Below are 10,167 nucleotides of genomic sequence, written 5' to 3'. Positions count from 1 at the left end.
AAGTTTCTAGAGCAAATCAGGAACAGAAGGCGACAAAAATTGCAATTTACCATATTCTAAAATTATCCTATACGAGTTCGAGAATAATGTTGTGATAAAATTACCTTATACTATAATATTAATATATAACGTAGATAAGTTCGAAAATAAACCCATTAAATTAATTTATTAATAATTTATAAAGAAAAAACTGCTCCAAGATCTTTCAATCGGGTGGTGCCAATTCCAAATCCGAACACACTAAACAAAATTCCAAAATAACTTTGGTCAGATGGGAAGCCGGAGACAGTTTGGAATAATTTAATCATTATTTTTTTAAAAAATTTTATAAATAATATATTAAATTAAATTAATTTCTTTTTTAAAAAAAATGTGCATATTAAGAATAAGGACAAAATAATTTCAATATAGAGCCCTACGATATTGCCACATACCCTTTTTTGCATGCTTACCCCAAATGTTATGAAGCCACGCAATTTCTGCCCCATACCGTCTTTCTCTCTCCTCTTGTTTTCTCTCTCCTCTGTTTCTCCAACTATTTAAACTCTTCTTCTCTGTTCTTATTCTTCTACCTCTTCTTCGTTTGCCCTAATTTTTCAGTTCTTCAAATGAGCAGTGTTTGTACTGAGCAACACAAATTTCAATTTCCATTTCAGTTTCAGTTTCCATCTTCTTCTTCTTCGTGTTCTTCATCTTTTCTCAAGGACATTAACGTTCCGCCGAGGAAGCTTCTTGCTGCGGTGAGACGAGAAAACGGTGAAATGTGTTCTGATTCGCCGCGGTTTTCGTTTGCTGTTGAATCTCTTTTGCAGAAATTTTTGCCGTTTAATGGTGAGGATGAAGTGGAGGAGGATGGAGATCCGTATTCGTCAGATCATTTTAGGATGTATGAGTTTAAGGTGAGGCGGTGTACTCGTAGTCGGAGTCATGATTGGACGGATTGTCCGTTTGCTCATCCTGGAGAGAAGGCACGGCGGCGAGATCCTCGTCGTTTTCATTACTCTGGTACCATGTGTCCGGAGTTCCGTCGCGGCGGTTGTGGTCGTGGTGATGGATGTGAGTTCGCTCATGGAGTTTTTGAATGTTGGCTTCATCCGGCGAGGTATCGGACTGAGGCTTGTAAAGATGGAAAGAATTGTAAGAGGAAGGTTTGTTTCTTTGCTCATTCACCTCGTGAGCTTCGTCTTTTGCCTCCTGTGAGTAATTTTCAAGGCGGCGGCTCTTGTTCTTCGCCGAATAAGAGAAATTCTACTCTTAGGTCGGCTTCTGCCGGTTCTAATCACTGCTGTTTGCTTTGTCATTGTGGTGGAGCCGCCGCCGCCACTTCCTCACCGACTTCGACGCTTTTTGGAATGTCTCATCTGTCACCACCGCTCTCTCCGCCGGTCTCGCCCGGAAAACCTCGGTCATCGATGAATGGATTTTCGCCGATTTCGAGGTACAATAATCCTGATCAGTCTAAGTTTAATGGAGTTTTGAGCTATAAAGATGCACTGACTGAGCTGATGAGCTCAATTGAATCCATGAATATCGATGACGCTAATGCTACTTTAGCCGCCGCCGCCGCCGCCGCTTCTCCAAGACAGACGATTCCTTGGATCGATGTTTCGTCTCTGAACAATGAGGATCAACTACAGTTTGTTCTCTCACCTTCTACTCCAAATGTCTCCACCGCATCGATGAACTTCCCCGTCGAGAACAAAGGTAACAACAATGGATGGACCTCCGCCTCCGATCCGGATCTCGGATGGGTTAATGATCTGCTGATGTAAACTAAAGAAGAAGAAGAAATAACACTTTTTGAGAGGGAACTGTAAATATTACACCATCCGTATATATAGCAGTTATTATATATATGGGTGAGGTGTGAAAAAAAATAGTCATTAATAATCATTGTGAATTATTGTTTTGCAAATTGTTGGGGGGGGGGGGGGGAAAGCTGCTGATTTTCCACTTAGAATTTATGTGTTTTGTTTTGTTGTTTGTAACTTTGTATTAGGAACTTGAGACAGGGAGGGGCGTCTGATTTGAAAATTTTCTGCTTTTGTTGTGTATTATTCTAATTTTCTCGTAATGTAATTTTAATATGCAAGTTTCTTTACCATTTTTATTTTTTATCCTAATGTATTATTGTTGAGAGTTCTGCATGTAAAATAAACATTTAAACTTACATTACAAAGTAAATTTTTAAGTTGTGTTCTCATTTTTTTCTCCAAAAACTTTAATTTTGTGATTAATTAGATCTAAGTTTACTTTCCAGTAAACATAAGCATGAAATTGATACATTCTTAGAAAATTAGTTCACAATCCTTTGTGAATTATTATCAGTTAGAGTTGTATAGGTTCGACAGCAGTCTAAGGCTCGTTTATGACTCTTTCTGCAATCGTAGGGATTGATTTTAGGAAAAACTCTTAACTGTCTTTATTGTTATCAAATTATTAAAGTTGATAGTAAATTTTTTATATTTAAATAAATATGTTCTCATTTTTTAAGTAATTCTGAAACAAAATTAGTTTAAGAATTTAAATAAATATATATTATAACAAATTATAAAAGAATTATTAATTTAAAAATAATTAAAATAATAAATCTAAATAGTATCTCACTTCTTTACACACTTGACAGCAAGTCTAAATGTGAACTAATTTTATTTAAAGTATTCGAGTCTCTGTTTAATAATTATTTATTAGTTTTCAATACTAGAGGTTCTGTTTAATAATTATTTAATTACTTTTCTTGTTCTTCAACTTCTTTTTATCTTGTCTACCTTTTATTAAGGGTAAAATAATTAGATGTAGTTTAATCTTCACGTATTTTTTTAAAAAAATTATTAGGAGTAAAGAAGTGCAATTAGATTACACTTTTGTTCTGAATGAAGCTTATGGAATTTTTTTTCAAAATTTTAGATTCATTCGGTATTATTTTGTTTTTAGTTATCTATTTTTCACAACGGTTAAAAATCAAATAATTTTTAAAAAATTATTTTTATTTTTAGAATTTAACTAAAATAGAAGAAATAGAACCGTAAAGTAGTAATAAAGCAAAGATTTAGTAGTAAAAAAAATATGAAGCAAAGAAATTTGGGGTGTGAAATTATTGATGATGTATTAAATCATGCTTTTGACATTTTAGGATTCAGTTGGGGAAAGTCGTGAAGGCCACGTTTTTCTGTTGCAGTGATGTGGTTGGGTTAAGTTAAGTTAGGGCTCTGTCTCTCGGCTTTCTTTTCAGGGAAACAAAAGGATCAATTCTTTTTAGTTTTCCTTTCACACTCATACAAATTAAAATACAATTCTGTATGTAAATACCAAACTAATACTTTTCTAAAATCTTGAATTCTTTGGATGCTTTGAATTTTGTGGAATGGTCTATAATTCTTATTATTTTTATATTAACATTATTAATCATAATTTTCTCATAGAATTTCCATTTTCAATGGCTGGTTGGTGTCCAAAAAAGTTGGATTATTAGCGTATTTTAAATGTCGTGTCAACATAGTTTAAGATCGCTGTGGTATGTTTCGTAACGGATCTGAAAATAGAAATTTGAACTTAACTAATTCAATTAAAGTTAAATCAAGTTGTATTTTATGTTTTTAAATATGTATTTTGGTAGCACTTTCAGAAATTGTATTTTAATTTAAACAATGTGTTTATACTATATTTATCAATAATCAATTATTTTAGTTGACAATAAAATATTATTAATTTATTTGTGAGTTATATTTTGTACAATTATTATTTTGTAATATTATATAATTTTAATACATTACATAATACATATTTAAACTTTTATAAAATTAATTGATTTTATAATATAACATATTATATTTCTAAATATTTTCATCTTTATTTAATAAAGTCATTATTTTAAATTTTAAAATTTAAAATTTTGATAGAAATAAAACAAAAAAATGTTTTTTTTTTTTTTTTCAGAAACATGGTTAGAATCACATCATTCAAAAACATTATTTTCAAAAATAGAATCCGGCAGATTTGAAAACATTGTTTTCAAAAATGGAATTTGGTTATCTGCCAAATACATATTTGGTGAATTCAGTGAATCTAAAACCATAAAACAAAATCTGGATTATTGTCAACCAAACAAATAGAACTTTAAGGGGGCGTTTGGTTGGAACGTTTGCAATCTTAAACCTCGGATTAGGTTAGGAGGTTAGCCTGAGTTTAAGAAAGCTATATTTGGAGTATAAGTTTTTAGAAATCTGGGTTTAAGAAGTCTGTGTGGAATGTAGGCTTAGGAACTCTGAGAATAAAGGGTAAATTTATAAATCTTGAGTTTGTGAAATAATTTTTTTTGTATTTAATCAGTGGTTAGATATTAGTTTAATTCAAACTTCTCATCTTAATTATTGTAATAATAGTTGAGTTTAAATTAAACTAAAAATTTCCAATAATATATGTTTTTTTCTTTAAAAAATATTGAAATAGAAATGTGACTAAATTTATAAATTTATAATTTATTTTAAAAATAATTTGGTATTTTGATTTTACTAGCTTTTGAGATAAGACTTCGAGACTTTTGTCATTTTAACTAATTTGAAAATGATTGGGTTTTTTTAGTGTAACATGCTAAACTTCAAATTAAAATAAACTAGTATTTTAGTTTTGTATTCAATTATTGAAAAATTATATTCTTTTTATCAAATTACATTTGAGGAATTAAAAAATCATAAAGTTTTGAGTTTTAATTTTTATTTGGTGCTAAGTTGTTACCAACATTTTAATCCTTTACGTTTAAAAAATAATTCTAAATCTTCGAGCTAGTTAAATTGGCCAACGAAAAAAACAAAAAAGTTAAATTAGTTTAGGACTTTCTATATGTATATATATACACCTAAATAAGCATACCTAATTATACAATTACCCATATATTCGACATATACTTGAGATCTATATAGATAGGTGATCGATTTTGAACTAGAAAAAACAAAAAATAAATGAAATCTCCTAAATGAAGGAAACATTAATTTTAAATAAAGAAGAGAAGGGAAATAATTAAAAAAAATCCATTAATAATAATAATAATTGAAAAAACACCAAAAGAGAAATTAGAAGAAAAAGTTTATTTTAAAAATATTATTATAATTAAACTAAGAGCCACTTTGGAATGACTTAGAAAAAAATTGTTCGCCGGTGGGGCTACCGGAAGTGGCGGCCAGAGTGGTCTTTGGAGATGATCATCGAACGTGGCGGTTGGAGTTAGCCAATGGCGGTCATCGGAAGCGGTATCCAAAAGTTGGCTGGCAACTTCTTAGATTAAATTAGAACAAAAAAAAAAAAATCATGGGTTTGAATAGGTGGAAAAAAGGTGTAGGAAGTCAGCTTCCTAGATCCTTGCCCCAAACTGTTGGGATAAACACTATATTTTTCGGATCAATTATCCCACTCTTATGTGAATCTAATAGAATACTAATCAACTATCAACATCAATAATAATTAAGTAAGGACAAGCAATTTTAACGTGAAAAAACCCCCTCAATGGGAGGAGTAAAAAACCACAGATCGAAGTCAAAATCTCCACTATAATTAATAATGGGTTACAACGAGTTCTCTCTAGTCACAACTAGAGGCATACACAGTAAATATTGTTAGGGTTGATACCCTAAATCTCGTAGGGTTCTATAGTTTGTAATTGTATTGTACAAACATCTTATTTATCTAATAAAATATACACGATGTTTTATTTGACATTTAGTTGCATTAATCCACAAACCAATAAACTAACATCCAAAGTTATCTTGTAGCTTAAACATGGATGTAGAGACATACGAGTCGATCATGTTTAAGTGATAATCTAAATAGTATGTAGTAGATGCATAAGACTGGATACCTTATCCTAGTGACACTATGAGTACAACCCGCTTCGTAGATGTTACAATTGTCGTAAAGTGCTACGAATGATCTGATCCTGATCAAGCATGTGGAGACATGTGAGTGGAGGTATTCTATACAAAGGAGTTTGTATAAGATCGGACCACGAAATGTTTAGTCTTATTATATAACACCGTTCATAATAGAGACTTGCATTTCACCAAGATGACCATAGGTAACATGACGTAAATCCTCAGTTAGTTGTGAACTCTTGCCTAGGAAGGGGGTCCTATTTGTATGGGTGAGAGTGGCCAAATCGCCGACTCAACAAGCCTATCATTTTGGGGATTTGTCTGATTAGGGAGTTGAGAACACAACTACACAAGAAGAAATTCACTCATTCTCTAACGTTGGGGTAAGTAGATAAATTGCTCCCTTCCAAGGCTTGAACAATGTGACGCCACACCTCTCCTGGCCCGAGAGGGGTTTGGTCATAGTTGAACTATGATTTATTGTTCATTAGAGGGAACGGTGGTAATTAAAGAGTTAGATGTAATTACAGGGGCAAAATGGTAATTTTGGCCCAACTGTACTTACGAGCAATTTGTGGAGGGTCATCGTACTGTTGATTGGTTATATCCAATGGATACAAAAATATATTTAGTGCGAAGAGTGCAACTGTCGGTCTTTAGTGGAGTGCCCGACAATTAACGAATGATGAATATTTTAATTATAGAGTTTAATTAATTATTCACTTACTGTTGGAGCTTCAAGTTACAGTTCTACAAGTCCATGAAATCCCCTCTGTAGCTCAACAGAAACTAATGAGAATCAATTTTTGGATTAATTTGAATTGTTCAAATTAATTATATGTGATATAAATAATTTAATTTAATTATATATGATATAATTACTATAATGTATTTGATACATTATAATATGAAGTCTTTTTGAGAGAAAATTAAATATTTTAATATAATTCAAATATTAATTATGTCAATTAGATTCATATAATTAAATTTAATATAAATGGAATTTATATTAAATATCGTGGTTGAGAGAATTAAACTATAGGTTATATTGAATTAGATACAGTATTAAACTATATGTTATATTTGTTATATACTATATTTGATATAATATAAAGTTTAATATATATTATATGATAAAGTAGTTATCATATATATATATATATATATATATATATATATATATATTAGTGTATTTATTAAATTTTTTTTTTATTTTTAAAATAATAATTTAAGGAGGGAGTTGTAACTCCATCCCTCTTTTCTCTCTACTATGTTAGTGGAAAGCCAGTTGTGTGGAATAATGGTTGTTCATCTTTTCTTCCTGGAATTGAATTACAAAAGGGTTCTGTAATTTCCTCTCAAGCTTCCCCAAATTTTTCTTCTCATCTCTTCTCTCAATCTCTTAATCTCCCTCATCCATAATAGTCAGAGCCCACACCTCCTGGATTCTCATCCAGAGAATACAGTGGTAACATCATGGTGGTATTCCTTTTTGGTTCGAGGGTTTTACAATTGAAGATCGATCTTCAAAGGTAAGGGTTTCTAAACCCATTTTTTCTCTTCTATAAATTTGATTTAGCATGTTGTATTGTTCTTCAATTAAATGCATATTTTCTGTTTGTTTGCTGTAAAGTTCTAATTCTGTAAATTTTGGGTTTCGGTCCGATCTCGTTTTTCACACAAGTTCCTTTAATAGTTCTTTCAATTTGTATTAGAGCGGGGTTTTTTGGCCCAAATTTTTTCCAAAATTTCATAATGTTTTTACAATTTAATGGTGGGATTTAGCATTTTGTAGAATTTTCATTTGATGAACCATTGTGAATGTGTTTGGTATTGCAATTATGGATGGTTTTTGGGATTGATACTTTGTTCATTGCTTTCTTTTTTTACAAAATTGTTTTGTAAGAGCCTGTTTTGGGATATAATTTTGCTATCGAGTCTGTACATTTAAGTTTTGAGTCGCTCGTGATGTTTTCAGTGACGATCTGAAGAAAACGAGACCAAATTCAACAGAGAAACGATGAGGAATGTGGTTGTACCGTAGCGTTGCAACGTTGTGCCCTAGCGTTGCAACGCTGCAATGAAAAACAATGTGTTCTTTCTGTAGTGTTGCAACGCTCCAAGATGAAAAGAACAAATCGGTTCTTGTCCGATTCGGTTCGTGGCTCGTTTGGTTCGCTTGTAGTTCGGTTAGTTCAAGCGGTTCGGGTCCGGTTTGAAGGCTGGATGGTTCGGTTCAAACAGTTCAAGGTCCCGTTTGCTTGTTTTGAATCGGTTGATTATCTATTAATTTTTAATAGTTAAATTTATTTTGTTTTAGGTATCTAATCCTGGTCCATTAGTTGCCTTTAAATTATGCATGTGATGTATGATTTAAAATTTATTATTATATGTCATATAGTATTAAATCCCATCATAGGTTATGCATTTAATTTCATGCATCATTTATATTATAATTGTTATAATATATATTTAGTTGCATGATTTAATTTTATAGCATGCTCATGTATCATATAGAATTTTATAATATATACATGCATGCATTAATAACATATACATGCATCATATATATTATAAGAGTTATAATATATAGTATGAATGTATGTTTGAAGTATGATATTAATAATTTCATTACTTTAGTATATAATTGTTATGTATGTTAGTAATGAAATGAAATTGCATGAAGCATGACATTACCTTAAGTAATTTATAATAGTTATAATTTACTAAGTATGTTAATGAATGCAATGTATGGTTTTAATTTATTTCATTTGCTTATAATTGTTATAACAAAATGAAATTAGAAATTAAAATCGAGAAATCAGAATTACATGCAAACCTTAGGTTAAATTCATTTTTAAAATAGTTTTAAATCTTGAATCATATAGACTTAAGATCACATTTCTAATGAGATTAAAAATTTTAGTTTAATCTTTTAGTCAGTTTAATAGAATTAAATTGGTTTCATTTAAAAGATTAACATTAGAACAAATATATCTATAAGGGACATTTTATCTAAGGCTAGTTCTGTCTATGTTGGGGTATTTAAGTTAACGGAAACGTAACCCCCTACCTGGAAACTTACCTAGAAAGGTGAATTAGATAAATTTGTTACAAGCATGTAATTATTGGTTAACGTTTGTTAAAGTGTTTAATAAATCTTAATAAAAAAATTGTTTAACTATCTAAAGTAAATGTTGTTTTTAGGCAAATTAAACAAATCACTTAGTTAAAATCAGTAGCCAGATTTTCCTAAGTTATTAATCCTAGGTAAAATGCTCAGTGGGAGGAATGGGATATATGATAATACTTCATTTTATCCTCTTCACGTTTCTCCTTAAAAGTTCACACCATGAGATCTATACTCGGCCTTGAGGCACTTTGAGTGTCCATCTACAGATGGTGTTTGTATAGATCAATATCAAGGTGAATGGAGAGAGTGTTTATAGTAAGTAGGAGCGGGACGTGTGACAACACATCCCTCAATCTCTCTCATTAGTTTGAAGTAAAGTCTCATGCACGGTCACGTGCCACCTTAAGTGTCCCCCTACGGATGACATTTTTGCATGACACTTTATTCAAACTCCAGAAATAGATAATGGTTACTTTAGTTTTTGCCCCAATCGGTTTTTCCCTATGGTTGGCTCATTAGGGCAGAACTCTAGAATTTAAAACGAGGGGTCACACTTACAAGAAATGTTAAGAGAGTTTAACTATTTCTGGACCGAACAATGGTGATTGATAGTTACACTAACAAGGAGTTGTTCTGTATATTGGTTGAGATTGTCTCATTTCAGTGAAAGGGCATTTGTTCACCCTACGATGGCTTTTGTCCTGTCTCACTGAAGTATCATTGCAGAATAGATGTCACTTAGGGTACATTAGATTATTTTGCTAATTTTTTAAAGTGGTTTAATGCAAATAGACTAATATAAATAATCTGTATGGTTTCAGCAAATTTTATTCATTATGACTTTTGTGACTTTTAATTTACTCGTCGCAAACAAACTAACGGGCGATAATTACACAACTTGGAAAAACACAATCAACACTATTTTGATCATCGATGACCTCTGGTTTATCTTAATGAAGGACTATCCTCCCATTCTAACTTCAAATGTTGCTCGAAATATTTGAGAAGCATATGAGCGATAGACACAGGCAAACAAGAAGGCCCGAACATACATCTTGGCAAGCCTTTATGAAGTCTTGGCCAAGAAGCATGAGCCCATACTCACGGCCTGTGAGATCATGGAGTCCATAAGGGGAATGTTCGGACAACCGTCCACACAACTCACGCACG

At 31.5% G+C, this 10,167-nt stretch overlaps 1 pseudogene across 1 annotated transcript; it reads left to right on the top strand.

Moving 5' to 3' along the window:
* Positions 1–380: 380 nt before the first annotated feature.
* LOC120077641 (zinc finger CCCH domain-containing protein 2 pseudogene) lies at positions 381–2,104 on the top strand (annotated as a pseudogene). The gene has a single exon (XR_016529624.1). The product of XR_016529624.1 is annotated as a zinc finger CCCH domain-containing protein 2 pseudogene (transcript).
* The last annotated feature ends 8,063 nt before the right edge of the window (positions 2,105–10,167 follow it).

Source organism: Benincasa hispida, chromosome 5 (genome assembly GCF_027475165.1).
Source record: "Benincasa hispida cultivar pf3 chromosome 5, pf3_genome.v1.1, whole genome shotgun sequence".
Lineage (NCBI taxonomy): Eukaryota > Viridiplantae > Streptophyta > Magnoliopsida > Cucurbitales > Cucurbitaceae > Benincasa > Benincasa hispida.
Note: the sequence above shows the minus strand (reverse complement) of the source record. Positions and strands in the feature narration are given on the sequence as shown.